Source organism: Monodon monoceros, unplaced genomic scaffold, assembly GCF_005190385.1.
Source record: "Monodon monoceros isolate NGI ecotype Baffin Bay Population unplaced genomic scaffold, NGI_Narwhal_1 Super_Scaffold_5, whole genome shotgun sequence".
Lineage (NCBI taxonomy): Eukaryota > Metazoa > Chordata > Mammalia > Artiodactyla > Monodontidae > Monodon > Monodon monoceros.
The window spans coordinates 25,518,259-25,529,713 of record NW_021703782.1 but is presented as its reverse complement, the minus strand read 5'-3'; the positions used below and the strand labels follow the sequence as shown (position 1 = coordinate 25,529,713).

The following is an 11,455-nucleotide window of genomic DNA, read 5'->3' as shown; positions in this document are numbered from 1 at the left end:
AAGGAAGGAAGGAAGGAAGGAAGGAAGGAAGGAAGGAAGGAAGGAAGAAAGAAAGAAAGAAAGAAAAGACATACTGGGAGAAAATATCTGCAAATCACATACTGACAAAGGACATGTTTCCAGCATATACAAAGAAACTTTTAAGGTTGAATAAGAAAACAACCTAATTTTTTTTTAATGAGAGAGGGAAATGGTGAGGAGAGAGGGCAGGAGTGAGAGTGAGAGCAAGACTGACAGGAAGGATAGGTTTCAGGATAGAATATGATTACCATTCCCAAGAAGCCTACTGCTTTTTTTCTGTTTATATATTGGTAAATTATAAAATTATAGATATCCATATAGTGTACTTTTATTTAAGAAAAAAACTAAAAGGCCATCAGTGTGTATAAAAGTGTGGTTACTGTAGTATTTTTCTTGTAGACAAGAAACTGGTATTAATTTGAATACTTTTGAGTAAGAAATGGTTGAGCAAATTATAGCACATATTTCTTATGGAATGAAAACCAGCTGGAACAAGTTAGATTTAAATGTACTGACCTGGAACACTGACTATAATACAGTGATAAGTTAAAAAATAATTTTAGTCTAGTTAGGTTTATATGTAAAACATTTCAAAATTATAGAAAAAATCCATTTCTGTTACTAGAAGCATAGGGGAAAAACCTGCAGCATATGTGTCAATTTGTTAACACCAGGTATTTTAAAAGATTTAGGTTTGGAGCAAAAAGCGAGCATTTATCCTATTTTATTTCCTTTATACACTTCTGTATTGTCTGAACTTTGCTTTGAAATTAAAAATTAAACCTTGATATTCTATTTTTTAGTTCCTACTGAAATAAAAAAAAAATGGGCAAAAGATCTATTCGTAGTTACCAACTGCCAATACCTGGAAACAACCAAGATGTTAAAATCATGCTACGAACACCATTCTGTGATCAAACAGAAAGAGCCATTAATCTATGCAACAACATGGATAAATCATGGATAAATCCTAAATGCATTATGCCAAGTGAAAGAATCCAGTCTGAGAAGCCTACATCCTGTATGATTTCACTTATATGACTTTCTAGAAAAGACAGAAAACAGATCAGTTTTTGTAAGTGGTCTGGAAAGGTCAGAGGAGTGGCTAGGTAAAGCACAATTTTTTAGAGCCATTAAACTATTTTGTCTAGCACTACAGTGATGGATACATGATGTTATCCACTTGTCAAAACCCACGGAACTTCATAGCACAAGGAATCAATGTAATATTTTAAAATGAAAATTAAAACAAAACTCAACTAAGAGGGTGGAGGGGGGGAATTCCAGCATGGAATGCAGACTATGACAAAAGAATTTAATTGTATTACAAATGTATGACATAACCCCACTGGAGGGGATGGGGAGAAACGGCTCTAAGTATCTTTGGAAATGACTGGAGACTGTAGGACAAAACAAAAGGAACTGTATATAAACACTATACTGTAGTTGGTAATGTTGTTTCTCGAGGAACTGGTTAACAATTCTGATACTGCTGTACTTGTACACTGCGACTGATAAAATAAGTAAAAAGATGGGGAATGGTAGAAGCTAGATTTCTCACTGTTGGAATGGGAGTTTACAGATAAGTAAGGGGAAGAGGCTAAAATGAACCATGTAGTTCTGAACTAGAGTCTGAGACACCAGTGGGAACTCCTGTTTAGCTTAAGTTAGGAGCTGATGAGTAATAGTAGAAATAATACAGATGTGTATACATACACAGGTTAATATACATACATTTACTTTCTAACACTGACAGGGCCTAAAGGCAGTGACACCCCAGTTTCAATGATGAGCAGATTAGATCAATGCCTGGTTTCTAATACCATTCTACAATAAAAGGATCTGGGGATCCTTGTTGAAATGGCTGATTTTATATAAAAAAGAATGAAATAATGCCCTTTGCAGCAACATCGATGGACCTAGAGATTATCATATTAAGTGAAGTTAAGTCAGAAAGAGAAAGACAAATACCACATGATATCACTTACATGTGCAATCTAAAATATGACACAAATGAACTTATTTACAAAACAGAAACAGACTCACAGACATAGTGAACAGACTTATGGTTGCCAAGGGGAAGGGGAGTGCGGGAGGGATGGATTGGGAGTTTGGGATTAGCAGATGCAAACTATTATATATAGAATGGATAAACAGCAAGGTCCTACTATATAGCACAGGGAACTATATTCAGTATCTTGTAATAAATCATAATGGAAAAGGAAAAAATAAACAACAACAAAAACAAACAAACAGAAATGGCTGATTTTAGGGGTGGAGCAAGGAATATACAAGATGATCCTGGAGCATCCTACAGTGCCAGAAAGTAGGAAAGTGCTCAAAACACAAACTGCTGGGACTATGCCAAAGTTCTTTCAGCCAACTGGAAGAACTCCCAATGGCAAATGCTGGAGCAATTTGAGCAACAAAATAAATAATACAGTTTTCAGTTATAACTGTCTGGTAAGAGAAAACTTTGACATCCTCAATAATAATAAAATTAGGTCATCTTTGATATTTTTCCAACTTTCAATCATGTAAAATGGTGTCTTTGTGCAAATATATTTTTTGCAAAGTCGGAAGACAGAACATACAAGGAACATAACTGAAAAAAGACAGATAAACTAGAATATGTTTAGAGGGGAAGAGGCCAGGATAGTTAGGGACTCACATGAACAACAGTCCAATTCAATATAATAAATATTTGAGCTGCTACTAGATGCCAAGAACTATGAGAGTAATGGGGAATATAAGGATAAATAAATAGGCCCTGACCTTTAAAAACATAATTGTCTGGTAGAAAGGATGAAAACATATACTCAGGGAGTAATGAAGTGTGGAAATGGAGTCAGAGTTGTTCACTATGACCTGAGGGACAGGCTTAGGAATGAAGGGTGGATACTGTATCAGGCTCCCTTGGTCTCAATGTCTAGCACAAAGTGAATGATTGCTATATGTTAAAATCTCTTCCCCAAATGTCCATAGGACAAGATTCACTCTGCTGAAACCAATAAATTTCACCACTTATGTGACAAAAGGATATTACTTCTAGTCTATATTGTTATAGTCACCTAGAAAAGTTAGTTTAAAAAAAGTATAAAATTTAAGTCCAAAATTTAATATAAAGAAAAATAGTTCAATTTTATTTCCATCTTCACCAATGTGAGGAATTTTGAAGTTTGATTTGTCTATCTAGGAGGTCTACCACTGATCCAAGTAATAATCAATTAGACAACAAGACTTTGAAAGGTACAAGCTAAAAGCATAATTATTCTACAATCTTTTTATAGCAATTTAGACCATTAATGGCATTCACACTTTAAAAATACACAAATAATTAGAACTGTGTTTTCCCTGTTTTGAAATATCTAATCATTTGCATAAGATAGAAGAGAAGAAAATTATCTAAATGAGAATACTTTTCCCATGTGCACCAGGAACCACACACAAATAGTCACAGAGAGAAGAAAACCTCCCCCGTGGTCCTGCTTATCATCTTCGTTTTCAATGAGCTTTTGCTCAAAGGAAAGAAAACAATGAACTAGAGTCAGTTGATTCTTTACAGCCTTTTACTGACAAAATTAGGCGGGCTAAATTAGATGCATGGTAGGACCTGTGCAAAACAGACTTATAGAATGGAGGAAATGTGGAGATTACAGGGGCTGAGAAAATGAACTCAGCTATGGGGAAGAAAGGAAGACATAGCAATCCAATAATAGCATTCACCAGGACATGATAAAGTAAGCTTGTTCAGATAAGCCACCAACATAAAGTACAGAAACATAAGAAGTGTTCAAGAAATGACAGCAATGATGACAATGAATATTATAAAGCATCCATGTCAAGATGATCAACATCTGGGAAGAACCTAGCCTGCAGGAGAATTCAGATGGAGGAGCTGGGAAAGACAGGGGCTAGCATTAGCTGCAGTACATTATATCAGGGACATATTAAAATATTAAAAATTGATTTAAAGTGGTAAAACACTTCTATTAAGGAAGTCAAATACAAAAACTGTACACATACTTTGTAAAAATAAATAGGCAGAGAAAAAGGACTTGAAAGAAATTGACCAAAAATGGGAGTGTGATTGTTTTTTTCCTTTACACATTTCTATATTTTCCATTATTACTTATATTATTTCTTATTTTGTAATCACTCAGATTATTAAAACAAACTTAAAAAGTTAGTATGCTCACGCTTTTCCCTAAAGACACATGATGGGCCAGATATCTATAGATGCGCAAGGGAATTTGAAATTTGTTATGGTTTATAAAAAGGGTGGATAAAAGATTTCAACCTTGGAATAGGAATAAGCCCATCCATTCACAAAACAGGTTCAAAAAAGATAATGTATACATATTCAATGCAAATAGAGTTAAAGCACTCATGGGAGAGCTATCATTTGATATGACCATTATGAGTAGAATTCACTATAGAATAGGAAAGAGAAAGGCAAACTAGATTAGTAAACTAATGGAATATTAACAGTGGTGGGATGCTAAGTGTTTTTTTCTGTTTGGTCTATTGGTATTTTCTAAATTTTTAAACATTTAAATTTTTAAATGTTCTCCTTTTATAGAAATAAATTTGTCTTCAAAAGATTCTATAGTTGCACTAGTTACAATTATGTACACTTTTGGGTATTTACTTTCATGCTACAATTTAAAACCCATTCCTACCGTTGTTTTTAATATCCAATATAAACTTAATCTGTGGCTTGAGTCATTTATATATAATTTCTCATAGAGTATAAAGACATTGAGAATGAAAACAAAAATACTGTATATTTCAAAACAGGGATATTTAATAGTCAAATATATTTGCACATTAGCAACAGATATAACAAAATTGCTAGAGAGTTTGAAGTAATACACAAAAGGCAAAATGGAATTTAAAAACTGGGCCATTTTCTTTGGAACACAAAAAACTTAAATTTGAATGTCTATTACTCAACCCTAAACATATTTTTATTCAGATATCTCCTCTTCCCCTACAATTCTGAGCAAGAATTCCGGCATATGATTTTTATTTTCCCACATTACTCCAAACCCTCCCAACTCCACTCTTGATGGGAAGCTGAAATCTGTTATGGTTTATAAAAAGGGTAGATAAAAGACTTCGACCTTAGAATAGGAATAAGCCCATCCATTCACAAAACAGGTTCTCTAGCAAATAAAGTAAAAACTAAAAATGCTGAAGGATTGGCTGAAAAGGTTTGAAAAGATGAGATCTTAAGCGTTAGTTTGAAAAGATGAGATCTTAAGCGTTAGTATGTAACTGACTAGATAAACCTTCCTTCAGAGATTCCCCCAACAGAACCCTCCTGGGGGTGGGAGAATGGGCAGTGGGGAGTAAGGGGGACAGAATTAAGGATGGAAAGGAGCAGAGAAGTGGATTTTGTTGGTAGATTGGGTTTCTGAATTTATCCTGCAGAATAATTTAATAAATAGATTCTTGTAGTCCCTATTCTAGCAATAAAACATCTGCTTACAAAGAACGGGAATCGTGAATAAAAAAGCATATTTATTTGCCATGTAATACTAGATTAAAAAATACAAGCTGTGAAATAGAATGCAGAGTATGATCTCATTTTTATCAAAGAAATATATAAATAAAATAGGTACACAGAGAAAGACCAGAAGAATATATATCAAAATATTAACAGGGTGTATTTTATTTTATTTTCTGATTATTAATATTTTCTAAGTTTGATACCAAATATATATTACCTTTATACCTTTATTTTCTTCCTAGAAAACATTATTTTTAAAATTCAATATATATTATATGAAAACTTCTTGGGAAACAGTACTGTGAATAGAATAAAATAAAAACACAGTCACAGAGAGTAGCGTTGACATAGATACACTACCAAATGTAAAACAGATAGCTAGTGGGAAGCTGCTGCATAGCACAGGGAGATCAGCTTGATGCTTTGTGACCACCTGAGGGGTGGGATAGGGAGGGTGGGAGGGAGGCTCAAGAGGGAGGGGATATGGGGATATATGTATACATATAGCTGATTCACTCTGTTGTACAGCAGAAACTTAAAACAACATTGTAAAGCAATTATACTCAATAGAGATGTAAAAAAAAAATCCACAGTCACAACACTAAATTAAACTACTGGGCTATTTAATTCCTAGAACAGAAGATTTTTTTAAATGGAGAAAATATAAATTCTTTAGAACATTTTCCACCTAGAGCTGAATTAGTCTTTATAAAGCTATAAAAGTAACATAATCAAGATTGACTTTGCAAAGGCATGTTTCTAAATGAGAAAATGTTTCCATGAGTAGCTAAGATCACATGGCCCTTCTTAAACTTACAGAAATTTGCCACTGAATCCATACTAACAGATCCATTTAAACTATTATAATTTCTAGCACATACCAAGTATTCAAAAATTTTTGATGAAATAAAGTCCTGAGTTCATTTATGGAGCCAGACAACCTTCCTTTTGAAGGGGAGAGTGCCACAAATTATTAGATCAAGTGTGCAGAAGAAATGGTGCTGCTTGAACTGTAGTGAATAGAAATGACTCAGAGATCAAAAAGGCATGCCTTTGTTTCCCTCAAGTACTATTTGTGGGCTTTCTCCAAACCATTCTCCACCTGCAATGGTCAACTCCTTGTGTTATAAACACAGCAGCATCCAGACAGGAAAGTATGATCCAAAGACTGATACTTATTCACACCCAAGAGAAAGAGCAAAGAGAGAAAGTATTCTTTCATAGCAACTAGAATGAGGCTGGGTGATGGTCTTGAGGTAGAACCTACTACTCAAAAAGTTATGGATTAAAATCATAAAGGTTTATTACCCAAGAGAACGAATGTTAGGTTTTAAACCAAGACCAAAAAAGCATGTCCAAATACTTAACTACATAGCCCAGAAAACATGATCAATAACAAGCTGAGAAAATGCTAAAGCTGAATCCCTATTAATATTCTTAAGTTATTTTTTTCAGGCAAGTGTATGTAGATAGGGAGTTTCAAATTTTCATCATTGTAACTAGCCACTTGCAAAATTCAGTTTTTTTAAAAATCCAATTTGCTCAATTTACTGTGATCAGATTGATCACTGTTTGATAAACTAGAAAAATAAAGATATGTAACTTCTAAATTATATCTAAAATTACTGGACTTATATCTAAAGTTTCTTAGACATCTGTTTTATAATGGTCAGTTCATACTCACTGTGTGTGTTAAAATTCCCATGGGCTTAAGAATCAATAAATTTTATAGAAACCATAGAGGAAGATGTTTTTTGGACACAATTTTCTACCAAGCTAGGTACCCATGTTAATTTCTATTAAAGGGAATAATTTCCAAGAAAAATATTATAACTTATTTAAAGTCAAGGTAAAGAACTATCAACATTGACAGTTCTATGGAACCACTGTAAATCACATCTCGTGCATCAATTGTAAAAAGTACAGTATTTCAGATCTCGGTAATCTTTAACTGTGTTCATTTATTTTCCTTAAGCTCTCCATTTTCTGACACACAATCTACGTTCACAATCTTAACTGAGACTTTTTACAGAATTTTCTAACCAATATTTGTTACAAATTAAACTCAGTGAGGAACACAGTTCCTTATCATGTTAACACTGAGACACTTTATAGTCTTATTGTCCTGGCATTTATCACAATCTGTAATTACCCTTGTTTTATTCATTTATTATCCTTTTCTTATATAATTTTTGTAAGATAAGGGACGTTGTTTGTCTTCTTCACTGGTATATCCCCTACATTTAGATGCCTGGCACTAATAAGTGTTCATAAATGTTTACCGAATTAACAAATGGATGATTTTGGTCATAGCAAAATGTGATAAAGAGCTAGATAGTCTATGCCCTTAGATTTCTCAAAGAAAAATTTAAAAGGTGGTTCACTATTATTTTTATGGATTTTGTTTATGCCACACATAGAAGATCCTCAAAAAAACCCTCTGCATCTCTTTTGGAAATGAAAATAACCTCAAATATTATACAGCAGGATTGGAACTCACAAATTTGCTCTAAAAAGAGTGAAGGAGAAAGAGAACTAATAGTAGAAAAAGAGTTGTGCTTAGTACTCTGGTGGCTTTATAAATGCTGTCTCAGATAAAACCCTGGTGGCACTGTCCCCATCTTAAAGAGGAGCTAAGTGAGAAAAACAGAGGAAGTCAATGGCCCAAGGTTAAAGTGTTGGAATTGGGATTGGAACATGAAGTTTTCCTTAAACCAAAACCCACTTTATTTTCTCTATCCCATACTGCCTCCACAAGAGCCAGAAAACTAAAACCTTTTCAGCAACAAAGTGCATTAAATGATAGTTAATAATTGCAAAGAAATGTTTTGATTATTCAACTTACATTTTTTAGAAAAGGAAATATATAAGCAAATTAAGTAATTAAACATACATTTTGGTGAGGTTGAAGTTATATGGGAAAGAACAGATAAAGTTACTAGAGAAGAAATATTTCAGTGTATACATTTTCATTCCCACTATACCATTTATTTTAGAACTAAAGAAAAACCTTCAGATTTTGAGGAATTTGGAAGAAGAATGAGACATGCTTTCAAGAGAACTGTGATTTAAAGTTTATCTTCAGCATAATTTTCTGATTTCCAATAGGAATTGTGAAGTTCAAGCCTATCTCTTGGAAGAATTTTCTAAATTTTGTGAACTTGAACAATCTATGATTGTTCAATGATTAACAAGAGGGAGATCATTAATTAACAGTAGAACAATACAACGGAACATGAACATTGTTAGAGTGGTAGCATTATGAGTGAATTGTGGCTTTTAAACTTTTTTTCATGGTGTTTTAAAGTTTAATATTAACTTTAAAAGAAATGCCTTGAGTCTGGTTTTTCAGGAGGGTCAGAATAGCAGTGAAGGAAGCTCTACAAAAAAAGGAAGGAAGCAAGGGAGGGAGGAAGGAAGGAAGGGAAAGAAAGAAGGAAGGAAAGGAGGGAGGGAAGGAAGGAAGGGAGGGAGGAGGAAAGAAAGAAGGAAGAAAGGAAGGAAGGGAAAAAAGGAAGGAAGGAAGGAAGGAAGGGAGGGGGGAGGAAGGGAGAGAAAGAAAAAAAAGCAAAATTGTCAGCACTTTCTCAAACAGAGCTGTGCAACGTGCTGTCTCATAAACTTTGGCTTCTCCCAACAAAGGACTTCCTCCCAAAGCTTGGTTGGTCACCTATCTGGAAGAGGAGATGGAATCTCTGCTCTGGAAGGGGAATTTTGAATCCCTAGGGTACAATCCCATGAGGACATGGGGACTGGGTGGGAAATTAGACTAGAGTAGTTGTTCTCCAAATGGTCCCTGGATCACCAAAATGGAATCACCTAGTAAAGTTATTAAAATGCAGATTCCCGGTCCCGGTCCCAGATACTGAATTCACATTTCTGGAGTGGGGGGTGCTGGGAATCTTCATTTTTAAAAAGTCACAAAGTAGAATTCTTGGTTGGGACATAATTGGACCACAGGCTGAGAGGCAACATGATGAGCAGGTGGGTTTGGAGCCATAGAGACTTGGGTTTAAATCTCAGTTCTTCCATTTAATAGCTCTGACTGCAGCACATCACCCAAACCCTTTGACTCTCAATTTTCTCATTATAGAAAGTGGAATGACAGTTTGTTTTGGAGACCAAGTAAAATTATGTGTGTGTATGTGTATGGTGTCACAAAACTTTTCTAATAGATGACCTCTCAGGTTCTTCCAACTCTGTCTATAAATGCTAGTTTGTTTTAATCCTTTAATATATACAAGTATCACAGGCACGTCTGTTTACCTCTTCCTTAAAGCAGTGTTTCTCACCTTTTTCTCATTTCCCCACTCTCTCCCCCAGAAGCCTTTCTAGGCATTTTCTCTTCTAATTCCCCCAGCCCCATTAACATTTTAACGCCACATGTACATCTGCTTATATTCTGTGGCCCTTTGCAAAGCCACAAGCCATTGTATTTTCTAAGACCTTTCTGACCCCCAGGTATATGAGCACTACTACCCATGTTGAGAATGCCCATCCCAGAGAGACCTGACTTGGTCAAGGTCACACCACAAATCAGGAAGAGAATCTGGTCTACATAGGTCACAAACTGATGGTCTGGAATCTGCCCGTCAACAACTTGTTTGGTTCCCCCCGTGTTTACTTATTTACTTTTAATTAGTTACTAACATTTAAAAATCAGGAGCTTCTACAGGAGAATGGCGACATTCAGCTTCTCGAGATCCAGGTCGGGTCCTGGGTGGGGGCTGAGGGCGGCCCCTCGCGCCCCGGCCCTGCAGCCCCGAGACCCAGGCCAGTCCCCCTCACTGAGATGCCCTCCAGCACTCACCACGTGCTGATCCAGACGTTTAGGACGGTGTTGGAGTCGCAGGCGCAGCTACGTTAGCTGCAAGTCGCGCACCTCTTCCCCGACTCCTCATCCAGAGTCCTAGCAGCGGCGGGCGGGTCAGCTTCGCAGCTTCCCCCGCCGGCCCCGCCCCACTCGCTTCCCTCCCGCCGGCCCCAGCCTCAACCGAACCCCATAGGCCGCGCTTCGCCGGGATGTCCCGGAGGCCCCGCCGCCCCCCCGCAGCAGGATAGGCAACACTACCGCCCCTCACGGCCTTGCTCTACCAGGCCGCCCGCCTAGCGGACCGCTCTCCGCCGCTGGGCGCTCGGGGCTGCGGCAACTCTGCCTCTGCGGTTCCCGGTCCGCCCCCGCCTCCTCGTACCGCACCAATCGCCGCCGCGCGCTGCCGCACGTGACGCGCGCTGGCGAATGGCAGCTCGACACAGCCCATGACGCAGCTGGAAGCTCCGGGCGCTTTCAAAGCGGGCGGCGGGCTGAGGGGGCGGCGTGGCACTAGCTGGCTATAGGGCCGCGAGAGGGGTCCTGATAACGTGGGTGGTCTCGGGCTCGGTTCTGCACGGCTGCGGGTAGCCGAAGTCCGGCTCTGACTCCCTCTGCTCTCACCGGAGGACACCGGAGTTCGGTGGGAGATGGAAGGGAAAGGAGTACGGACGAGGGCTGACAGAGTATGGGGCTTGGCCAGCCTCTCCGCCCTGGACCTGGAGTCTGTTACCCGCCTTTTCTCCCTCTATTGTCATCCTGGTCCAGCCCCACTCTTACTGGCCACCTGGCCTCCAGCTAGTCCCAGGATGTTCCCAAGGACACTGCAAGGGATGGGAATACTGGGATTAGAGCAAAGCCCAGCAGTCAGTCTCACACTAGCTGTTAACAGATGGACTGATGGGTTCGCCTGCATCCCCAAATTCCAACATCTTAAACACATATGACTTTTGTCTCCTCTCACAGAAAGTGTTAAGTAGGTACCCCAGGGATCCAAATTCTACTCTATACTTACTCCTTGGCTTCTATCCCCAAATTTGGGCCAAAATTTTTGTTGGAGCTCCAGACATCACGTCTTTTATTTTATTTTACTTTATTTTGTATTAAAC

General features: G+C 37.6%; 1 protein-coding gene across 1 annotated transcript in view; it reads right to left on the bottom strand.

Moving 5' to 3' along the window:
• The window catches only part of PTPDC1 (protein tyrosine phosphatase domain containing 1), a 90,168-nt gene extending 79,766 nt beyond the window's left edge, over positions 1 to 10,402 (bottom strand). Inside the window, exon 1 of the mRNA XM_029203523.1 lies at positions 10,347 to 10,402. The gene's annotated coding sequence lies outside the window, so the exon portion shown is untranslated. The remainder of the gene's footprint in view (positions 1 to 10,346) is intronic.
• Between the last annotated feature and the right edge of the window lie 1,053 nt (positions 10,403 to 11,455).